At 41.6% G+C, this 21003-nt stretch overlaps 1 protein-coding gene across 2 annotated transcripts in view; it reads right to left on the minus strand.

The window, feature by feature from the left end:
- The window catches only part of flrt2 (fibronectin leucine rich transmembrane protein 2), a 63604-nt gene that overhangs the window by 22190 nt on the left and 20411 nt on the right, over positions 1–21003 (minus strand). The window contains exon 1 of one of the 2 annotated variants that reach the window (XM_049590131.1): positions 7144–7442. The exons of the other annotated variant lie outside the window; for it this stretch is intronic. The gene's annotated coding sequence lies outside the window, so the exon portion shown is untranslated. Of the gene's footprint in view, positions 1–7143; positions 7443–21003 lie in introns of those variants that run through there. 2 annotated transcript variants of the gene reach the window in all.

The following is a 21003-nucleotide window of genomic DNA, read 5'->3' on the forward strand; positions in this document are numbered from 1 at the left end:
GGGTTGTATTATCTGTTCCAGCCCTCCTCTTGTCTTCCAATGCGAATATATCCCCCTGATACATGAGGCAGGAATTTGGATAAATCCAGATTACATCAGAAGGCAGGTGAAACAGCTTACAAAACAGACAGCTAAAAATATAATTACACTGTCAGACTGCTACACTGTTTAATCCTTTGCCATGCTGATGCTGTCGCTTGTCTTCTCCTATCAAGTGTCGTAATTTAATATTCTTATCCCGTGTCTTAATATACATTTCTCTCCTCTGGATAATTCATCATCATCAAAACATTTTTCAGCTTATTTATTCTGGTTACAATCACAGTATTAGCCTTGGCAAGCTCCACTGTAACCTAACGCTTTATGGTATTAAATCCTGGCAAGCGTTCATTTGCTCTTATTTTGGGAATATTGCTCACAAGTTGAAACGAAACTCCTCAACATGCCCCAGAGACATGCACATGCAGATGAGGCTGCTGGATTTTTTATTTCCCCATCACATGTTGACAGCGTTAGTGCTTTATCTTTTGTTTACAAGATCCTCCAGTGCTGCTCACCATGTCGTGAAAAACATAAATGAGATTTTGCTAAATAGCATTTTTGCCCCATATGGTTTTGCTGAGGCAGTAGCCCCTTTTAAACAATCTGCGGTTCCATCTGGTCACTGTGGTTTTTGCCCCTCGCCAGTTTGCCCCCCCCTCCCCCCTCTGCTTTCACTTACTGCCGCAGCACGCCGCCCCAGTTTGAGAACAGTCTCGCAAAACATCCTGAGGGTGTCTCTAGGTGGACGCCTACATGAGAATTACCGCTCTTCTCAGGGTGCTTCTGGGACGCCTGATGAATCAGAGCGCCTCGTTCAGCCGTTATTGGCCTCGTCTTTAAGTCCCGTGAAGGAGGAGAACAAAAGAGGCTCAGAGGAAGAGAGCCAGCCGGAGAGGAAGAGAGGAGGGGATGAGTTTTTTGGTGTGAGCGATAATGTAAGGCGCATCGATTCGGAGGGATCTGTTTTCATTGCTCATCCCTCACCGAGCAGCAGATCACTCTTCCTCTCTCGCTCAGGTGGCATGGGGCCCAACCCTGGCGCCTGCCACCCTGCCCAGATTAATTGAAGCATGCTGTTGTAAATGAATCACATATGGCTAATATCTCCCCGCTCTCCCCTCTCCAGCACACGCTCATCACCTATCCTCGTTTGTATTCTATTTCGGGAACAGACGACTTCACTCTTTCCGCTTGTTTTTTAAGGCGAGACACCCCGAGTGGGGCGGGTGAAAATTTTAACGAAGACACCACATTGAAACTACACCAGCTGGTTACTAACAGTAAGACAGTTATTTTTTTTATTTTACACAGTTTTCTGAAATTTTATGTTTAATATGCAAATGAGGCATTGTCGAATTAAATTTGCACTAATTTCCAGCGACTTCCAGAACATAAATCTGAACATTTGGTAAAGCCAAGTTTAAAATTCTTGTTTCATTTTGTCCCAATAGTAGAGGTAAATGTTTTTACAGAGGTGATTTTGTCCATCTGTCTTTATCACTCAGAAAATAGTGTCAACAACCAAAAAAAATTCAATTTTCACCATGTTTTTAGGAATAAAATGTTCATAAATCAGGCTGTGAATGACAAATGAACAAACCCTTCTGTAAAAACCTTCAGAATATGAATAGGAATGGAATTAGAAAATTTGGTGTATGTAAGCACTACTGAAGTTGAGATTTTTGGCTTGGAACAAGAGCAAAAACTAATTTTAAGAAAACAGTGTGTATTGTAAAATTCCATGCATTTTGGACCAAAAATAAGGCACTAGGGTAAAAATTTTAACTCAGCTTGATCAGGTTGGCATATTAATAAAGAAATTTTGTATGTCCGTTTTTATCACTCCATACATCAGAAAATACTGTCAGTAGCCATTGAAAAAATACATTTGTGCCATGTTTTTAGGTTAAAAAAAAGTTCTCTAAATGAGGCAGTGAATGAGATATTAACAAACCCCTCAATAAAAACCTACAGAATATAGATAGGAATAAAACTGTAAAATTTGGTGGCTGTAACTACAACTGCAGTGGAGATTTTTTTGCTCGGAGCATGAGAACAAATTCATTGGAAGAAAAAGGCCTTTAAAGTAACATGTTCATATCAATCATATGTTACTATTTAGCAAAAACAAAGTAACATAATGCGTTACCGACAGGATTTCAGATAATATAATTACATTTACAATGTCACGTAACACACTACCACCCGAAAGTTTTCATTCATCCACGCTGATCCACATGGCACCACTTCCACTAGTGCACCAACAGAAAAACATCCCCGAAGGTTGTTGTGTGTTGACATGTCATTTTATGCTACGTTATAGATGGGTGCCAGTGATCATGTGCGTCCAGTGTCCAGTGGGTTTCCATTCATATTCCTACAACATATCCTGTTCTGCTTTTGCATCCTACAGCTGCCTGAAAGCAGCGGGGGAAAGGAGGTCACAACATGACCCTCATCCATTTAAAATCAACATCAGTTCTTCTGAGCTCATTTTGGTCAAAGTGAAGCAAAAGTGGTGTACAAAGTAACTTATTACTCTAAACAGAGAGTAATATTGTAAAGTCATTCATTAGTTTCAAATCAAGGTAACTAGTAATATGAAGTATATTACATTTTGAGAGTAACTTGCCTGACACAGCTGTGAATGAGATATGAACAAACCCCTGTGTAAAAACCTTCAGGATATAAACAGAAATAAAACAGGAAAATTTGGTGTATGTAAGTGCTACTGAAGAACCTTTTGTTAGAAAAAGATGTTTAAAGAAGTGTACTGTTCAATTCCATACATTTTTAGACTAAAACTAAGACACAGGTTAAAATTTTACTTATAGGCTACATACATAGCATTTTTATTTTATTACTATTTTCAAATATTTAAAATAAAATATGTTCAATCCAGTTCAATTCAAAATAAACACCTCATTGTGTATTTTGGATGACCTCATTCCACTAGTCTGAAAGAAGATGAGTTATAGAAGCAAAATAGCCCAAAATCTAAAATTGACCGGTGCATAAAAAACTGTTTCCACCTGAGGTGTCTCGCCTTCAGGGAGGACTGCTCAACATACACACACACACAAAAAAAAGAGAGAGGAGGAAGAAAGTGTAAAGGTAGCCAAGGTCAGGTGCTCATCGCTTTGAGTTCACTGTAAAATTCATGACTTTCCCTTTTGGTTTTTCATTTGTCTCTTTCCACAGTCCACTCTTTGCTCTTAACTTGGCACACAGCAGATTAATTGCTCTGTCGTACAAAAGGTAGGAATAAGCCAGCGCACCTGTCCCTGATGCCACCTAGCATTAAGATGAATGCGTCATAGCTTTGGTCTTTATTAGTTATTTATAAGACCCACTGCCCAGAATAACAGCACTAAAAGACGGGGACAGAGTGAGCACTCGCTCATGGCGTTTTTGGCACCAACGCTCGCGAGGAAGTAATCTGAAGGAGTGATAAATGTTGACCAAAGTGACATTAACAACAATGCCCTGCCAGGCAGCGGGATCAGGTTGTCATGCCAACACAGCATGGTTGTCATGCTGACATCATGCATAGTGGAAACAGTGTGCACAGGAGGAGGATTTGTTTGTCTTAATGAATCTTGACACAAGTCCTTGTAATCCTGTAATGGTCCCACACGGAGAAAAGCCCAGGAAAAAAATTATGTTTTTGCATTTCTGAGCTCCTCCAGGCGCCGACACCGGAAAAATCAATTACTGTTCTTTCAACTGACCACACAGTGTGGTGTAATTATGAGCCTCCTACAAATGTCTCAGTTAAATTACACCTTCAACAACCTGCATACATTCTACTGAATTTAATTTTGTATATATCTACTGTTTAATATTCTAATATTCTTATCTTCTGTTTTGTGCAAAGACATAGAATTAGACTGATATATATATATATATACAGTACAGGCCAAAAGTTTGGACACACCTTCTCATTCAATGCGTTTTCTTTATTTTCATGACTATTTACATTGTAGATTCTCACTGAAGGCATCAAAACTATGAATGAACACATGTGGAGTTATGTACTTAACAAAAAAAGGTGAAATAACTGAAAACATGTTTTATATTCTAGTTTCTTCAAAATAGCCACCCTTTGCTCTGATTACTGCTTTGCACACTCTTGGCATTCTCTCCATGAGCTTCAAGAGGTAGTCACCTGAAATGGTTTCCACTTCACAGGTGTGCCTTATCAGGGTTAATTAGTGGAATTTCTTGCTTTATCAATAGGGTTGGGACCATCAGTTGTGTTGTGCAGAAGTCAGGTTAATACACAGCCGACAGCCCTATTGGACAACTGTTAAAATTCATATTATGGCAAGAACCAATCAGCTAACTAAAGAAAAACGAGTGGCCATCATTACTTTAAGAAATGAAGGTCAGTCAGTCCAGAAAATTGCAAAAACTTTAAATGTGTTCCCAAGTGGAGTCGCAAAAACCATCAAGCGCTACAAGGAAACTGGCACACATGAGGACCGACCCAGGAAAGGAAGACCAAGAGTCACCTCTGCCTCTGAGGATAAGTTCATCCAAGTCACCAGCCTCAGAAATCGCAAGTTAAGAGCAGCTCAGATCAGAGACCAGATGAATGCCACACAGAGTTCTAGCAGCAGACCCATCTCTAGAACAACTGTTAAGAGGAGACTGCGCGAATCAGGCCTTCATGGTCAAATAGCTGCTAGGAAACCACTGCTAAGGAGAGGCAACAAGCAGAAGAGATTTGTTTGGGCCAAGAAACACAAGGAATGGACATTAGACCAGTGGAAATCTGTGCTTTGGTCTGATGAGTCCAAATTTGAGATCTTTGGTTCCAACCGCCGTGTCTTTGTGAGACGCAGAAAAGGTGAACGGATGGATTCCATATGCCTGGTTCCCACTGTGAAGCATGGAGGAGGAGGTGTGATGGTGTGGGGGTGTTTTGCTGGTGACACTGTTGGGGATTTATTCAAAATTGAAGGCACACTGAACCAGCATGGCTACCACAGCATCCTGCAGCGACATGCCATCCCATCCGGTTTGCGTTTAGTTGGAGGATCATTTATTTTTCAACAGGACAATGACCCCAAACACACCTCCAGGCTGTGTAAGGGCTATTTGACCAAGAAGGAGAGTGATGGAGTGCTGCGGCAGATGACCTGGCCTCCACAGTCACCGGACCTGAACCCAATCGAGATGGTTTGGGGTGAGCTGGACCGCAGAGTGAAGGCAAAGGGGCCAATAAGTGCTAAACACCTCTGGGAACTCCTTCAAGACTGTTGGAAAACCATTTCAGGTGACTACCTCTTGAAGCTCATGGAGAGAATGCCAAGAGTGTGCAAAGCAGTAATCAGAGCAAAGGGTGGCTATTTTGAAGAAACTAGAATATAAAACATGTTTTCAGTTATTTCACCTTTTTTTGTTAAGTACATAACTCCACATGTGTTCATTCATAGTTTTGATGCCTTCAGTGAGAATCTACAATGTAAATAGTCATGAAAATAAAGAAAACGCATTGAATGAGAAGGTGTGTCCAAACTTTTGGCCCGTACTGTATATATATATCTTTTATCTTACATCTTTTTATTCTGAATTGTTTTAACATTAGGGCTTTCAATCGATTGAAATATTTAGTCACAATTAATCACACATTTTTTATCTGTTCTGAATGTACCTTAAAGGGATAGTGCACCCAAAAATGAAAATTCAGCCATTATCTACTCACCCATATGCCGAGGGAGGCTCAGGTGAAGTTTTAGAGTCCTCACATCCCTTGCGGAGATCCAAGGGGAGAGTGGGTAGCAGCACAACTCCACCTAATGGAGGCTGACGGCGCCCCAGATTCAAACGTCCAAAAACACATAATTGAAACCACAAAATATCTCCATACTGCTCGTCCGTAGTGATCCAAGTGTCCTGAAGCCCCAACATAAAAAGTTGTTTGGAAAAACGTCATTTGAACTCTGTTTTTAGCCTCATTGTAGCCTGTAGCTCTGTAGACCGCGCTCACATGTGCGCGCTTGCACGCGAGACCAGCAAAAGCACGTGAACACACATGAAGGCGGTGCCCATGTCTCACGGTCTCGCGCAAGCATGCACACGTGAGCTCGGTCCACAGAGAGGCAGTCAGAGCTACAGGCTACAGTGAGGCTAAAAACAGAGTTTAAATGATGTTTTTCTGAACAACGTTTTATGTCGGGGCTTGGATCACTACGGACGAGCAGTATGGAGATATTTTTTTTTTATTTGTTTTGGACGTTTGAATCTGGGGCGCTGTCAGCCTGCATTAGGTGGAGTTGTGTTGCTACCCACTCTCCCCTTGGATCTCCGCAAGTGTTGTGAGGACTCTAAAACTTCACCTGAGCCTCCCTCGGCATGAGGGTGATGGCTGAATTTTCATTTTTGGGTGCACTATCCCTTTAAAGGAACAGTTTCACGTTTTTAATACTCCTATTAACATGGGGGTGGACAAATATGCATTAACACAACGTGGAGTCCAACTTACACATCTTACACGGTTAACTAAACATGCCGTTTTTTTGCCAGGTTGATGTAACTCAGTTCACATCGACAGTAAATGCAAATAACTTTGGTCTTCCCGACAGAATCATTAGAAACTGAACTGGCCATTCAAAAGAGGACTTGTTCCTGCTTGCCATCCATAACGTTACTGCTGCACCACTTGATTTCCCAAACAGGTGAGCCGAGGGTCATAAGTATAGAAGCTATGTGCGTTAATCATGCTGCAAACAAATTTGTGGCGTAAAAGAGGAATTTGTGTTAGCCTGTTATTAATGTGTTTAATTGACAGCCCTATTTAAAACACAAGAAAACTATAGTATTTCCTGTTCACTTCAATTCAGATACAGGAGGTTGGTTTAAAGTTACTGTTTACAGTGCATTCAGTCCAAACATGAAGCCAGTTTTTCACACAGCATGATTACATATACAAAGCAAATGCAAACATGCAAATAGATGTGAAATCCCGCTGGACTATATCTTTTCGTGTCTAGACGCGTGCTACACAAATTTAATTGTTTCAACTTGAGAGAAAAATTCACACACTTAATGTAAATTAATGTTGAGAGTTGAATCATACATGGAGAACAAACTTACTGTCGCCATATGTGGGCGCCCAAAGCTCTGCGACTTAACGTCTGGTACTGAGTAGTTCCTAGAGCACCTCCTCTTATTACATTCTTGATATGGGGTGGAAATAAAGTAAGGTTGGTTGAGCACGTCGATCAAAGGCCCGTGTAAAGCAGCAAGCCCTCCACAATAAGGATGAGAGTCTCCTTCTCCTTATGGTCAGACTTTGGGACAATCTCAGTATCCAGTGTTACTGATGCCATTAGACTTCTCAAACTTCACTGGGTTGGCCAACCATGCATAGATCGTACTCATGATGGTGTCCATGGCCAGAGCAATCCCCTGTGACCACCACTGTAAAAGAGACATCTGTAAAAGCGTTGGCAGGACACTTCGAACTGCAAACAAGTTCAATTATGACCCTTTTTGTTCTGAATTTTTGAGCCATGTTGGTTTTATATTTGTAAAGCTATCCTCAAGCCGAGTAAGGCACTTTAAAACTCAATGTAAAATCAATAAGCCGAACGAGAGAAACACTACTGAGCTTTTTTGGTGTATGTGCCAGGCGACCAACTCAATAGGAATGAATAAGCGCCATCTTGGCATCCGGTATGTAGGTATAATTCAAATATATGCTTGAAACAGGAACTAGCAGCATTTACAGACTTGGTCTGTTTTGCTCAACCAGCTGTTGCAGTCCAGGCAAAAACTTACTGTAAATACATGTGACTGGTGGAGGCTGCGCAGCCATTGGACACTATTGACGGTGAGCTCATTCAGTAATGCATCCTATCAGTGCTGATTAATCAGCCAAACGGCTATAGTTGAGACCTTTCACTCAAAGCCACAAATGTTCGTGTCATGATGGTGATAGAGGAAAAGTCAGGGGATCGCCAAAAGTAGGTATGACCATGAATATCTGTACAGAATATCATGGCAATCCATCCAATAGTTGCTGAGATACTTTCGTCTGGATCAGAGTGATGGACCAACCAACAGGCCATCCATTGAGCCAGGCCGCAAGCATGAGTAATAAAAATATGATTACATAAAAAAAATGCACCATGAACTTCAAATTTCAAGTAAGCCACCTGAGTAGGTCATTTTTCAACATGATATCATTACTCAATATGTCCTCCTTCAAACCGCTGGGGAGACCTTCACATCCTGAGCAGAGTGGACTTTACACCATTTGTGGGATTATTTTGTTCCTGTCAAAGGAGATTTAGGAGTTTTTGTCACACAGGAGGCGTTTACAGGCTATGAGCTAATATCTGCACCGACTCAAGATGTCTGATAGCTGATGAGAACACGGCCTCTCACAAAGCCACAGTGCCCCGTTGGTCCCTTCTTATCATCAGACTGATCAGGGTGTATTCACTAACTTGGCAGAGCCCCTGATTGCATGGTTAGAAATTCAAGTGGTAGATGTATCAGGTTTGATATGAATATTATGTGGTTTGCCCATGGGGACAATTCCATTTGTAAGACCTACCCCCTTCTTTGTCTGAACCCTTTTGGATTTGTCACTTTGCATTTACTTTAAGAGCTAAAGCTTTAAACAATCGGAATAATGGAAAGCATGCTTTGGTGGTGACACCGCTATGATCTGTATCAAAGCCATCTGGAAAATAACGGTCCCAGCTTGTCTCTGAAAGCGCGTTTTAAATCCCGTTTCTTGAATTTCCACATTACATCCTGCGCTGAGGGGGCAAGTTAGTGAATCACTTCATGCAAATGTTCTATGCGATTGCACTTCAAACCGTTTGGAGGATGGTGGCATTAAATTTAGACGCAGCAGTCTAAACCCTTGTCTATCATTGTGGTTGTGTTCATCCCCAAACGCCCTCACATTTCCTGATCTGTCCACAAAAGCAGATGTTGGCAACACGCTCCTTTATGAGCCTTGAAAGCTGTGAGTTGTCTTTTATTATTAAACACCATCTTGATGTATGTAATTCTCACATTAAATGCTGCTCAGGCCCCCAGCATACACTGCCCACATGCATTTGAACCACTTGTTCGACCCCGTGTTGGGATTAATCATGTGGTTCGGCACAGAGTCCCTGCAGCATCCAGAGTGGCCTGAGATGGTTAAACAAATAAATGAGAGGCAGAGCGTGCACGCGCTGGGGTGGCGGCAGCGTTTTGTAGGTGTTATTCCGCACACTGAACCTCTTTGTTCTCCCACTGACCTTCATCCAGACACTTTTATTTGACAACAAGGTGTGCCCCGCAACAGCCGATTGGAGCTGATGTCCCTATGCAGCCGCCAGGGGTGGTGATTATGACTGTCATAAAACAGCCTTGGCTCCATCTCCCTGGTGTATAAGAGGAGGAAAACAATAGCTGGCACATGTGCAAAAACAAAAGACCAAAGGGGATGGCAAAAAAAATCCCCCCATCCTGTTATTTAAAACTGTTAAGAGCTAGCAGGTATTTCTCATGACTATCTGCTTTCCCCTGGGTATCGGGTATCTTTGGGGAGAGTCTTGAAATGCCTCAGAAAGGTAGTTGGAATGCAGAGACCGCACATGGAAGCATTTTAGACGACTGCAGAGCAGGCGGCCGCTGGAGAGATGTAAGACGAAACATTGCTCAATGTCCTCTTCAATGTATCTCTTGGAAAGAGAGTGTTAACACATGTTGTGTTCCCGGGCTATCTACCCTGTGTGTGTGTGTGTGTGTGTGTGTGTGTGTGTGTGTGTGTGAGAGAGTCTGGTGTGTGTGTGGGGTTGCAGAATAGTAACTGCCGTGTCATAGCGGGGGTTGTGTCGAAATACGCCCCTGGGACTTCAGCGCTGGCTCGAGTCCAGCTCTACTGATACGTTAACAAGAAGAACTTGTTCTTATCAATGGGGTGCTTTATTCCTGCTGTACACACACACACACACACGCACACACACACATACAGGGAAACAGCAATGTATAGAGACAGGCAGAAATGCAAACATCAAAGATTTTAATAACCTCACAGGGAGATGCACATCGACACACAAAAACAGACAAACACACTGATGTGCTCACAGACAGACTGACAAACACATAAGTTTCAGAGACCAACAAACACGCACACACTCACACACACACAGCCTAGGGGTACAAAAGCAGTGCTGACATCAGGAATGCTCCTCCAGATCCTCATCGCAGCACCTCACACACACACACAGCCCGCATGTTATTATTTCTAGTAAGAGGAAACTGAATCTTTCAACCCCGAGCAAATACGAAAAAAAAAGACACCAGAGCGGAGAGGTGGAGGTGTGTGTCTGTGCAGGTAGGGGAGTGCCCCGGTGGTATAATGGTGTCTTGTTAGGTGGGTACACTGTGTAATAGTGAATAAGGTTCAGAATCTTCTCTGAACTAACGAGGCGGTCGCTGCCCACATGCACACAACCGCACAAAAAGAAGAAGAAGACATGTGGCCAGAACACAAGCTGACATTAGCCGGATCCATTTTTTGCTTTCTGTCAAGTGGCCGTCGTCAATACCAAAACAAGACTTTGGTGGTATCAATACTTTAGGTTTCGATCGGCCCACCTCTTGTTTCCACAGAGTAAAACACAGAGAGCGGACTGGCTTGTTAGGAGAGCTTAAATCTGAGCACCTGCTGAGATAAACAGAGGTCTGAGTGACATTGATCAGCAACACTGGTGAACCCTCGCCCCTGACCGGCTAACATTACACCATCTAATACAGGGGTTCTGACTGCAGGCCCACTTCTGGGTGTTCAGAAAATCAGAGGACCTCCTCCCTAAATAAATGATAAAAAACCAAAAGGGAGAAAAATAAACTGGGCTGTAAATACGTGTTATGCCACTGTCATCTGTTAACGTTGTGATCCTCTCTGTTGTGGCTGCAGCCCGTCCCTTTCCCTTTGGAAATATTCCTTTGGCTTCTCAACACATCCCGGCTGCTTTGTGTTTAAGTGTCTCTGGAGCTTCGATGGTTTTAGCGCCTCATTTGACAGGATTTCATCACATTCAGCACACTGTGCTTTCGCCTCAGAATCACTGCCTGTCTTTATGAAACCAAATTTTAGCTATTCAGTGTCGTATTTTCTCACCAAACAATTCAGAGCTTTTACTGGCGTGGGGTTATCACTGCATTCCAGGCAACATTAGCCAGCTAACAGCAGCAAGACCCGTTTGTCTCGACCTGATGATGTGTAGTGATTGGCGTAACTGGTCACTGAAATCATGCATTTAATTGACCTTAAAGTATCAAGCTCACTAGAAACAACATGGCGGACTCAGTGGAAGAGGATCCTCTGCAAATAAAGCTCAATCTAATGTGACAAAGCACAATGATTCTTAGTTTCAGGCAATTACACAAATGAAAACATAGTTATAAATATTATATTCCATTTCTGCCAATATATCCCCCTAACTCCTACACACTGAACCTTTAAGCCAAGTTACATAAAGTGCTTTCATGTGTTTGTGTTTCATTTTAATGCTGCTGCACAAAGCTCACAGGCTGTGGGACAACTACATACACTGCAACAGGTTAACTGTGTTACTCTTCAGTTTACTGCACTGTGCACCACCCTGATCTGGTGGGAGACAGACAGCCGGCTAGCCAGGTTAACGTACAGAAACCTAGTGCCCACTGCCCATCCATCATTTTCCACTGGTTAGCTAGCCTTGGATGCACTGCACTGTGCACCAGTTGGGTCGGTGGAAGCTAGCTAGAGGCACCGCTAGCTCAGCAGTAGCTATGTTTCCATCCAAAAGTGATTCGAATCATTGGGAAATGCGCATTAAAAGAAATACGAATCCCGTGTGTTTCCAGTAAATATAACGACTTTGGTGAAAACTACGAACTTGCACAAGTGTTCCGCAGAACCGGAAACATAACAAGTCTCGCATTCTTCTTCTTCTACGTTTTCTGGTGGTTGACAACCAGCTTGTAAATGCATTACCGCCTTCCCGACCCAGAGTGTGGATATCACCATGGAGAGAGGTGCGCTACATCAGACTTAATTCAAACATAACTGTTTCCGATACGGTACTTTTAGACGCGCATCTAAACAGGCTGATGGAAACATGGCTACTAACTGCTAGTAACCATCCTGACCCAACAGTATTGCTGCAGAAACACTGTGCCCACCCTCAGGTCTCCCCTCTGGTCATGCCTTTGAGTAATTGGTTCAATTAGGAGCTATAATCCCACTTTAGCATTCGTGTTTACTCTGTTAGCATCATTAGCATTGTCAGCACACTTAGTGGTGTGCCCATGTTTAACAATACTAAAGGGCCTGTGACTCAACAGAGCTACCTGGAGGGAGACCACCAGGCCTTCGCAGCAACATTGTTCCACCACCAGGGCGGCGTTACCAGCAGTAACCACGAATGAGCGGTGCTGCTAGCTAACTTAGCTCCCACCTGAGCTGGGTGGTAGTGATGTGATGTTCGCGAATGAGCCAAGTCTTTGAACCGGCTCTTTAGAGTGAACAAGTGAACCGGCTCTTTAGAGTGAACGAGCCAATTCCTAATTTCTTTGTTTTTTGCTTTAATTTACTCTGTATCCATTAATTTCAGATTATTTGATCCGTAACAAGTTGAGAGAGTCTAGTTTGTGAGGGAGAAAGACAGTGCATCTGCTCACTCGTTCACTTTAAAGAGCCGGTTCAAAGACTCGGCTCGTTCGCGAACGTCACATCACTAAAGCTAACCCACTATCTGCTAGCACTTGCTTGTATTTATAGGCTTGTTGTTTATAAAGGGCGTTGTTATGGCTACACCAAACTTTATATCTGCAGAGTCTATTCTGGGTCCACGTTACAATATCAAGAGCATGTGATGCAATAAATCAGCAATGCGATTCGTCGTTGAACCCACTAACACCCCCCCCACACACACACACACACAGCAAAAAAACAAACAAACCAAAAAATAAACGAATGAACGAACCGCATCTTTGAACCGGCTCTTCAAAGTGAATAATAGCCAAAGAACTGGCTCTCACAAGTGAACGAGAAATCCCATCACTACTGGGTGGTGCGCAATATAGAGCAGCCAAGGCTAACGTTAGCCAACGAGTGAAGACTGGGCAGAAAGCGCTGTTTTTGCACCTTATCACATCTGGCAGGCTAAAAGGCGCCACATTTACATCACAAAACATTCATGTTTTACCATGTGTAATTGGACAGGCACTGTTCTTTACGTATCAGAGGGGGTGGGGGTGGCAATGGTGTTGGATTTTTTTGTTGTTGTTGTTTGTTTTTTGACTCTTCCTGAAGCTCCTTGAGCCTCCCTGAGTGACTGGTGGAAATTGCATGACCCTCCCACCACCATATTAGTTATTAGATTTTTAAAACTCAACCTCTGATGTTTGAAAGTTAAAGGTTAAAAGTTGAAGATGAAATCCTGAAATTGAAAAAAGCCTTGGTTTTTCACTCTTGTCATACATGTTGGTACGTTCATGCAAACGAAGAAAATGAAGTGATTTTCATGAAATATCACTATTTTAAGCTTCTTGTTTTATTCCGATGGAAATGTTCGACACACATGATGACTCCAATGTCTGTGGAAAATTTAAAAAAGTTAAATGATAATTTCTGTTTTAATAGTTTCTGGCTGTGACAAATGGTGTAATGCTGCCGATTTAGGATAAAAAAAATTGCGGTAAAACAATGCAAAAAAACAACCATTTAAATTTATGTGCCCCTCTCCCAAGCCAAAATAAAAACATAAGTCCTTTCCCAGTGCTTTAAAGAATTATTTGACATGCCTCCCCCTTTTCTGCACCACATTCATAAGTAAAGAACACTCCCATAGAGCTCTGAAATGTGTTGGTAGAGCTCCAGACTTAAAGGACAAGCCTCTTGTTTTTCATTTTTCCTTAAAATGAACCGGTCAGTCACTGGTTAATGGTTGCCGGGCTATCGAAAGCAAAATTAACAGAAACTGACAACCCTAGTATGTACATTGCCTCAGAGGAGGTGCTACCTCAAAGGCAACAAAAGTCTCTTGCTGATTACATGAAAGATCCGAACATGATTGGCTTCAGTCTTGTTGTACAAGATGGACACTGATGGTTATTTTTATATACAGCAGATCCCAGAGGAGGGTGCACGGTGTATACCTGCGTATTTACGAGAGAGGCAAATGCAGGAGAAAGGAAAAGAGGCTATAAAAACAGAAGGTGAGATCACTGATCGTAACGGTTGATAGGAGCAAAAGCGGGAGGAGAGGGGAGCTTTGCACTTCCTTGGCTGCTGCTCCTGCCAAACTACAAGGGTGAAGCAGAGCAAACAGTGCAATGCACAGCCTTCCACTGCCCTGCTAATCTCTCAACACGGCCTACCTGAATGAAAAGGCTTTTTGACAGGATTTAATTACAAACAGCATTAGCTTCTTGCCTCTCTCTCTTCTCTTTCTGCCTTTTTCTCTTGCCTTCTCCTCTTCAGACCTCTCACACTTCCTCTCGCACTGCAATTAGCCTCCTTCACTCGTGCCAACATAAAGCGCTGTTTGTTTTTTTTTTCTTTTTGAGCTCGGACTGCTGCACACATCCAGCACAAACACTTATATACAGTCTGTGTAAAATACAGCACCAGCTCTCGAGTAGTACCGAGGCCAAGTGCTGCATTACTCACCCTCTGTGTCATGTAACTGAACAAAGAGCATAGGTCTGTGTGGAGGCAAGGTGTTAATAGTTTTCTATTCCAACATGCTATTATTGCTGGAAAAGTCGGAAAGCTCTACCATATGTTTGCCACAGTCAGAAGCTTTCGCTGTCTGTTCTGCTGCCGCTTTTTACCTCCAATCCCGGAAGTCTCAAGATCCTATTGTTTTCAGACATCCATTAGAAACAGCCTGCAGAACATAAAGCAAACGTACGGCTGCCTCCACTAACGCACTCCATCATTTTTAAACAACACGTGCATTGTGTTTTTCTCCTCGTGACTTAATCACACAGCTCATTATTGTGTTTAATGAGGACTATTTTCACTTCTGCCAGCACTGAGCACTTTTACGACACATGTAGTTTCAGTACTTCTGGTGAAGAAAACGAAAGTGGGAGGCAATTACACGCAACGTCTGCATGTTCCAGTTCCAGTTCTGTTGTTGCAGCCTGGACTCGGGTTTGATGATTGTAAACGCAGTAATTGTGGTATTTTAAAGTCACGTAAGGACACAATACATGTGTTACTGTAAATGGTGGATTAAATTAGACATTCATTTCCAGAATATCAGTTTTTGAAAAGGAGCCTAGTTTCTGGGAGGTGGAACCGACATCCTGGGTTTTACTCCGACCTACAGTGGTGCCTCTGTTGGCCCCTGGACACTCTAGACAAAAGATGTTTGTTGTATCAGTGTCCACATTTATCTTTCAGTCACAGTAAATAAAAGCAGAGAAATTAAATGGATTGTTCACAGAAGTGGTCCACACTCCCTGGCCTCGGGCAATGCAGCTGTTTTCAGTTATGGAGGAGCGTAAAAATAAGTAGGAATCAAAAGTACAGTGTTTTATCTATGTGGGAAAGTCATCCAGGTGAAAACACTACTTTCTTTGCCAGCCGTGTTTAACAGTGTCAAACAAGACGCCATCACGATGTGGTAACAGCTGCTATAAGACAGTTGTTTTGTTGGTGAATGTTGTGAGTTGTAATGGAGCCGAATTTTGTAATGTTACCTTTGTTAAATGTTGCTGTTGTCCCTGGCTTCATATGACTAGAGGAAAAGTCCACTAGCTGCTAAGCTAATTTATACAATGTAAAATGCCACAGGCTTGTGCTAATAATGTTAGCATGTTGTATTTGTGGGGAAAACGTGTCCAGATAAAGACAAGTGTTTGTCTGTGAATGCTGCGAGTTATAGTGAAGCTGATTTGTGTACTTGTGTTTGAAATTTTCTCTATTAAGCCATGTTTAATGTGTGTTTAATGTGTGTTTTGAATCAACTATATAAATAAAGTTTGATTTGAACTAAACTTTACAGCACTTAACACCACCGCCAACAAGTGTTGCAGAGTGACACAGACACACCACCGCAGAAGTAAAAATAACGTGATTTTTTTTTTTCCACGACTAATCGATTAGTTGAAGATTATGTGCGACTTTAGTCGACCAAGATTTTCTTTGGTTGACTACAGCCCTAGAGAGCACATATTCAGGGCTCAAGCATTCTCAGAACCCATCGGCTGTATTCGGCATCTGACTTCTGGCAGACGGCGATACAGCCTCTGGGGGCAGACCCCTGACTTTTTTGGCATTCCAGTTTGATTTGGCCGGAGGAGGCGAATTTTCGTTTCCGACTTCCATTTATACATAAGTAAATATGCTGAACCATTGCGATGGATTCAGAGTTTGCAGTGACGCCAATTATGTTCCGCCTCGTTAGTTCACTGCACGGACCGTTTAACCTGGCAACAACTGCAGCCGGCTCAAACATGATTGGTCAATATCATGCGGACTACAAACAGCCTACAACCGGAAACCAGGGCTCTTCCGCTCTTCTTCCAGAGCCAAGATCTCTGGGGTTTGCCTACAGACTCTACATTCACTGAATGTAGAGTCTGTATATAGAGACTAGGGCTCAACTGCTGCAGTTGAGCTCATGTATTCATGTTCAATATAATATCAGTAAATATGTTATATTTCAACTTTAATTTCCCAAACTATTTAAACTATTAATGTGAATGTAGCACGCTGAATTTTTCCAAGTTCTGAGAGCATTTTCTTCGGCTCTGATATGAAGTTGAATTTGTTCTGCAGATGCTGCAGGTGCTGCCCTGTCTTGTTTTTTTAGGGTCATGTTTTTTTTAAAAATACACTTAAAAACACATTATTCCAACAGTTTGGCTCCATTACAGTTGTGTTCAGGGACATGCTGTGTTGGGATTAAATACCACTATGTAAGGCAAAAAAACAAACAAAATAAAGTAGTCGACCTGATGCGGGTTTAAGTACATTTCCAATGGACTTCTCTTCTCCATAGTCATTTAAGGCTTTTATGAAAGCAACTTGTCACTCCCCAAATGCCCGCAGTGCTTATGGGAAAAACTCCCTAAACTTTATTCTCCCTTGAAACAGTTTGGTGATCTCTGCAGCCGAGTCAGTAAATAGGAACACATAACTTTTTTCTCTCCCCTCGCTCAGCTCCCACAGCTCCCCTCCTCTGTGCACGATCCAATTTCAGCCCGACGGAGGTGATCCTTCCTCGGGGCCCGTTCAGATGGAGGCCGGCGGGCCGTTTACACAGCGCAGTGAGAATGAGGGATTTCTAATGACTCTGCACTCTGATAGTCTTCCAGTGGTGCCCAAGGCCTCTTGCCAAGGACCTTCCAACTCGACACAACTACTCATCAACCAGTCACATAATTCTAGAGTACAGGCAGAGCGTGGGGGGGCCTCCGAGTCCAGGAAGCCCGGCCACGACGAGTGTTAGCAGATGGAGTCCATGCTTATTTCATGCTTTTTTTCCTCCTCTCTGAAAAGTCACTCAGAATTTCTGAATGAATCAAAATTATAATGTAAAAAACAAGTTGGTCTAAAAATTACTGCTGATGATCATCATTATTGGAGCATTTTGAACCGAAGCCTGTGATGTCTGAGGGACAGACTCAAAAGAAAAAATCCTTTCAATCCGCCAACTTTTTACCTTGTTAATGCAAATTTAATCCATGAATAATAAGTGCGGTGTCAAAAATATTAATGATCCTCTATAAGTGAGTAATTAGTGGTGAAGCTGTCCTGCGGTATGAAGTCACCTCGAAGCTTTCTAATTGTTTTTCAGTAAAACAAGGCCGATGCCATGCCGCTGTGTTCTCTCTTTATAACCTGAATAACTTCTACTCTTTTTAGAAAGCTCTTGTTTTGTTTTCCCTATTTGCTGCAACTTTCTTCATTACAAACCCATCTATTCTTTGAAAACTTCTGCTCCTCGCTGGCAATTTAGTGATTCAATTTGCACGTTGTTTTTCAAGTGTAATTTAAGTTTGGGCTCCAAACTTCCAGCAGTAACTGCTATCAAGGTAATGCTCAGCTTTAAATGACGGACTGTGGTTTTGTGTCGACGACGCTGCCTGTCACTGAGACGTTTGAAGGGTTTTGATTGATTTTTTTTTTTTTTTTAAATCCTTATATTTGTTGTGGTTTTTATTTTCGTAATGGCTTTGAAGACGAGCTTCTGTTTTTACCCTGCGATACCCCTGAGATCACTTGTCAATCAAATGTGTCCAATACTACACGTCTTTTCTGTCCCTGACTTTTGAAGGTTTTCTTGTTTGTTTGAGTTGTTAATACACTTACACTGATATTAATTTATTTCAGGACTTACACTCTAACTGAAACTATCAGCTCAATATATCACAAATACTTTGATGTTTTTTATCTCTTTTCCAAACTTGAGTCTTTAAATCCTTTCAGCAGTTTTAGACTGCAACTTAAAGTCACACGACAACTATTTCAACTTCTGTCTGCTTTTTTTTTACTATGTTGTCTATTTTAAACGATTGATTTGCACATTTTTATCATCGAGTACATGTACATTTTCTTCACACAAAGAAATTGCCCCATATTTATGAATTAACAAGATAAATATTTCAGAATTCTCAAAAGTTTTCATGGAAGACAAATTCTAATGTTGTTTCTTTTCTGATTTAACGAGACTATCTCACTAATCTCATTATTCTGAATCAACGAGAGTATTATCGCAGAATTATGAGAAAAGTTTTCATGGATGTTAGTTTTTTGAACTTACAAGATAATGACCTCATTAACAATTTGATTATCTCAGAAATAACAGTAAGTTCTCATAGACAAGAAATGCTGCTCTTGTTTTTCTAAATTAGCAAATAATATTCTTGTAAATTCTTGTATTTTCTGAATTAATGAGTTAACAATCTCGTTAATCTCACTTTTCCGAAGTGATGACATTATTATCCCAGAATTATGAGAAAACTTTTGATGGATGAAAAAGTTCGGCTTTAGTTTTTCTAACTTAACAAGATAATAACCTCGTAAATTCTTGTTTTTACTGAATTAATGAGATAATAACCTCGTTATTCCAGATTTTTTTTTTAAATCAATGAGGTTATCATTTTAGAAATACGAGAAATGTTTTCATAGATGGAAAAAATGCCCCTCTTCTTTTTCCAAATTAACCTCTTAAATTCATGTTTTTTACTTATATTTTTATATATTTTATTATTTATTATCTCAGAAATAGGAATACATTTTCATGGATGAAAAATTCTACTCTCGTTTTTCTAAATAAACATGATAATAACCTGCAATTCTCATGTTTCTGAATTAACAAGATTATTATCCTAGAATTACCAGAAAATTTTACTTGTTTTTTCAAGTTTTCCTAATTAATGAGATAAAAACCTCTCAAATTCTCATTTTCTGAATTAACAAGATATTAATTTGTTAATTAAGAAATAATGAGCAGAACTCTTTTCCTCAAGTGAATACATTATGTTTCGGTATCTTCAGCTATTCAAAGTCCTGCAATCTATAGTCTATAAAATGTCAGAAAATAGCAAAAAATATCCAGCACAATTTTCCAGAGCCAAAAGTAGCATCTTCAGATGGCTTGTTACGTCCAACCAGCCCGAAACATATAAATAGTAATTCCACATTAATGAAAGACAAAGAAAAGCAGCAGATCTCAATATCTGAGTAGCTGGAAGCCGCAAATGTTTGCATTATTGCTTAAAATACCACTGAAATGTTTCATCACTGATTCCTCAACCATTTTTTTTTGCTGTGTTTGTTTGACCAGGTGACTTCAGCTCCTTCCTGCTGCTGTTTACAGGGGGACAGTTGTAAGTGTAACTGTAATGGAGGCATCACTGCTCTTGTAGCAGAACTTTGCCTTCTTGTCGCACCGTGTTTACATCAGAGAAAACAGCACAAGCTCCATGCTGCTCAAAACAGAGGAGCAAATTACCAGCAAATGTCACAGATCATTACTTTATCATTAATGAAACGCTGTGAGGCTCACAGGGCACAGTAATGCCACTCAGGACTGTATGTGTGATGGTGTCGACCTGAAGCAGCAGAAAAATGAGGGAGATTAACAAAAAGGTCAGTCCCACCATTCGTTTCCTTTTCGTCCGCATCAATTCTCAAACTGGTTACACTTCCAGACTTATTACTGTCGCCGCGGGGGATGTGGGTGTAAAGTGGTATCGCGAGGCCACGGACCTCATCCATGTGTCCCTGAATGAGAGTTAGGTATTAGGATGCAGCGCGAGGGGGAAAGGAGAGCACTTGACCCCTATTGTCTCCGTGTTTGGTCATATTTCCCTGTCACAGTCACGAGCCCCAGCTGAACTCCACTTCCTTTAACATATCAGTGTGTCAAAGACAAAGCATAACACCACAGGCACTCAGAAACACACACACACACACACACACACACACACACACTTAGAGACAGAATGTCACTGCAACGTGGGTTCATCACCTCCATCAAGAATGCTCTCAGGATGGGAGTGAACACACATGCACTCCCACACAGCTACATTTCAGTTTCTCATCTGGGCATACAAACATGTCTCGGCGGCGTTCTTCCCTTGACAGTTTACTTCCTTTGACATTTAACCAAATCAAAACAAATTCCACTCATGAGTGCATTTTCAATACGCAAGAAAAAAATGTGTAAACTCAGAGTGTAAAGAGCCCCCTGATAATAAATGCAGAGAGGATGGAAACAGCACAACAATACTCACTCACTGCTGATGTTTCTGTAAATGAGGCCATTTTGTCGCGAATAATGATGCGGCTTTAAACAGTTTATTGGCTAATTTAAAAGGGGACCGTCGTGAAGTACGACCCAGTAGGAATTGAATGTTTTTATTCCTCGCCTGAGCTCTGGTTTTAAAGAAATGGCCTCACTAAACCGCCGTTACTTTCACACGTCTGGGTCC

Source organism: Epinephelus fuscoguttatus, linkage group LG11 (assembly GCF_011397635.1).
Source record: "Epinephelus fuscoguttatus linkage group LG11, E.fuscoguttatus.final_Chr_v1".
In the NCBI taxonomy this organism is placed as follows: Eukaryota; Metazoa; Chordata; class Actinopteri; order Perciformes; family Serranidae; genus Epinephelus; species Epinephelus fuscoguttatus.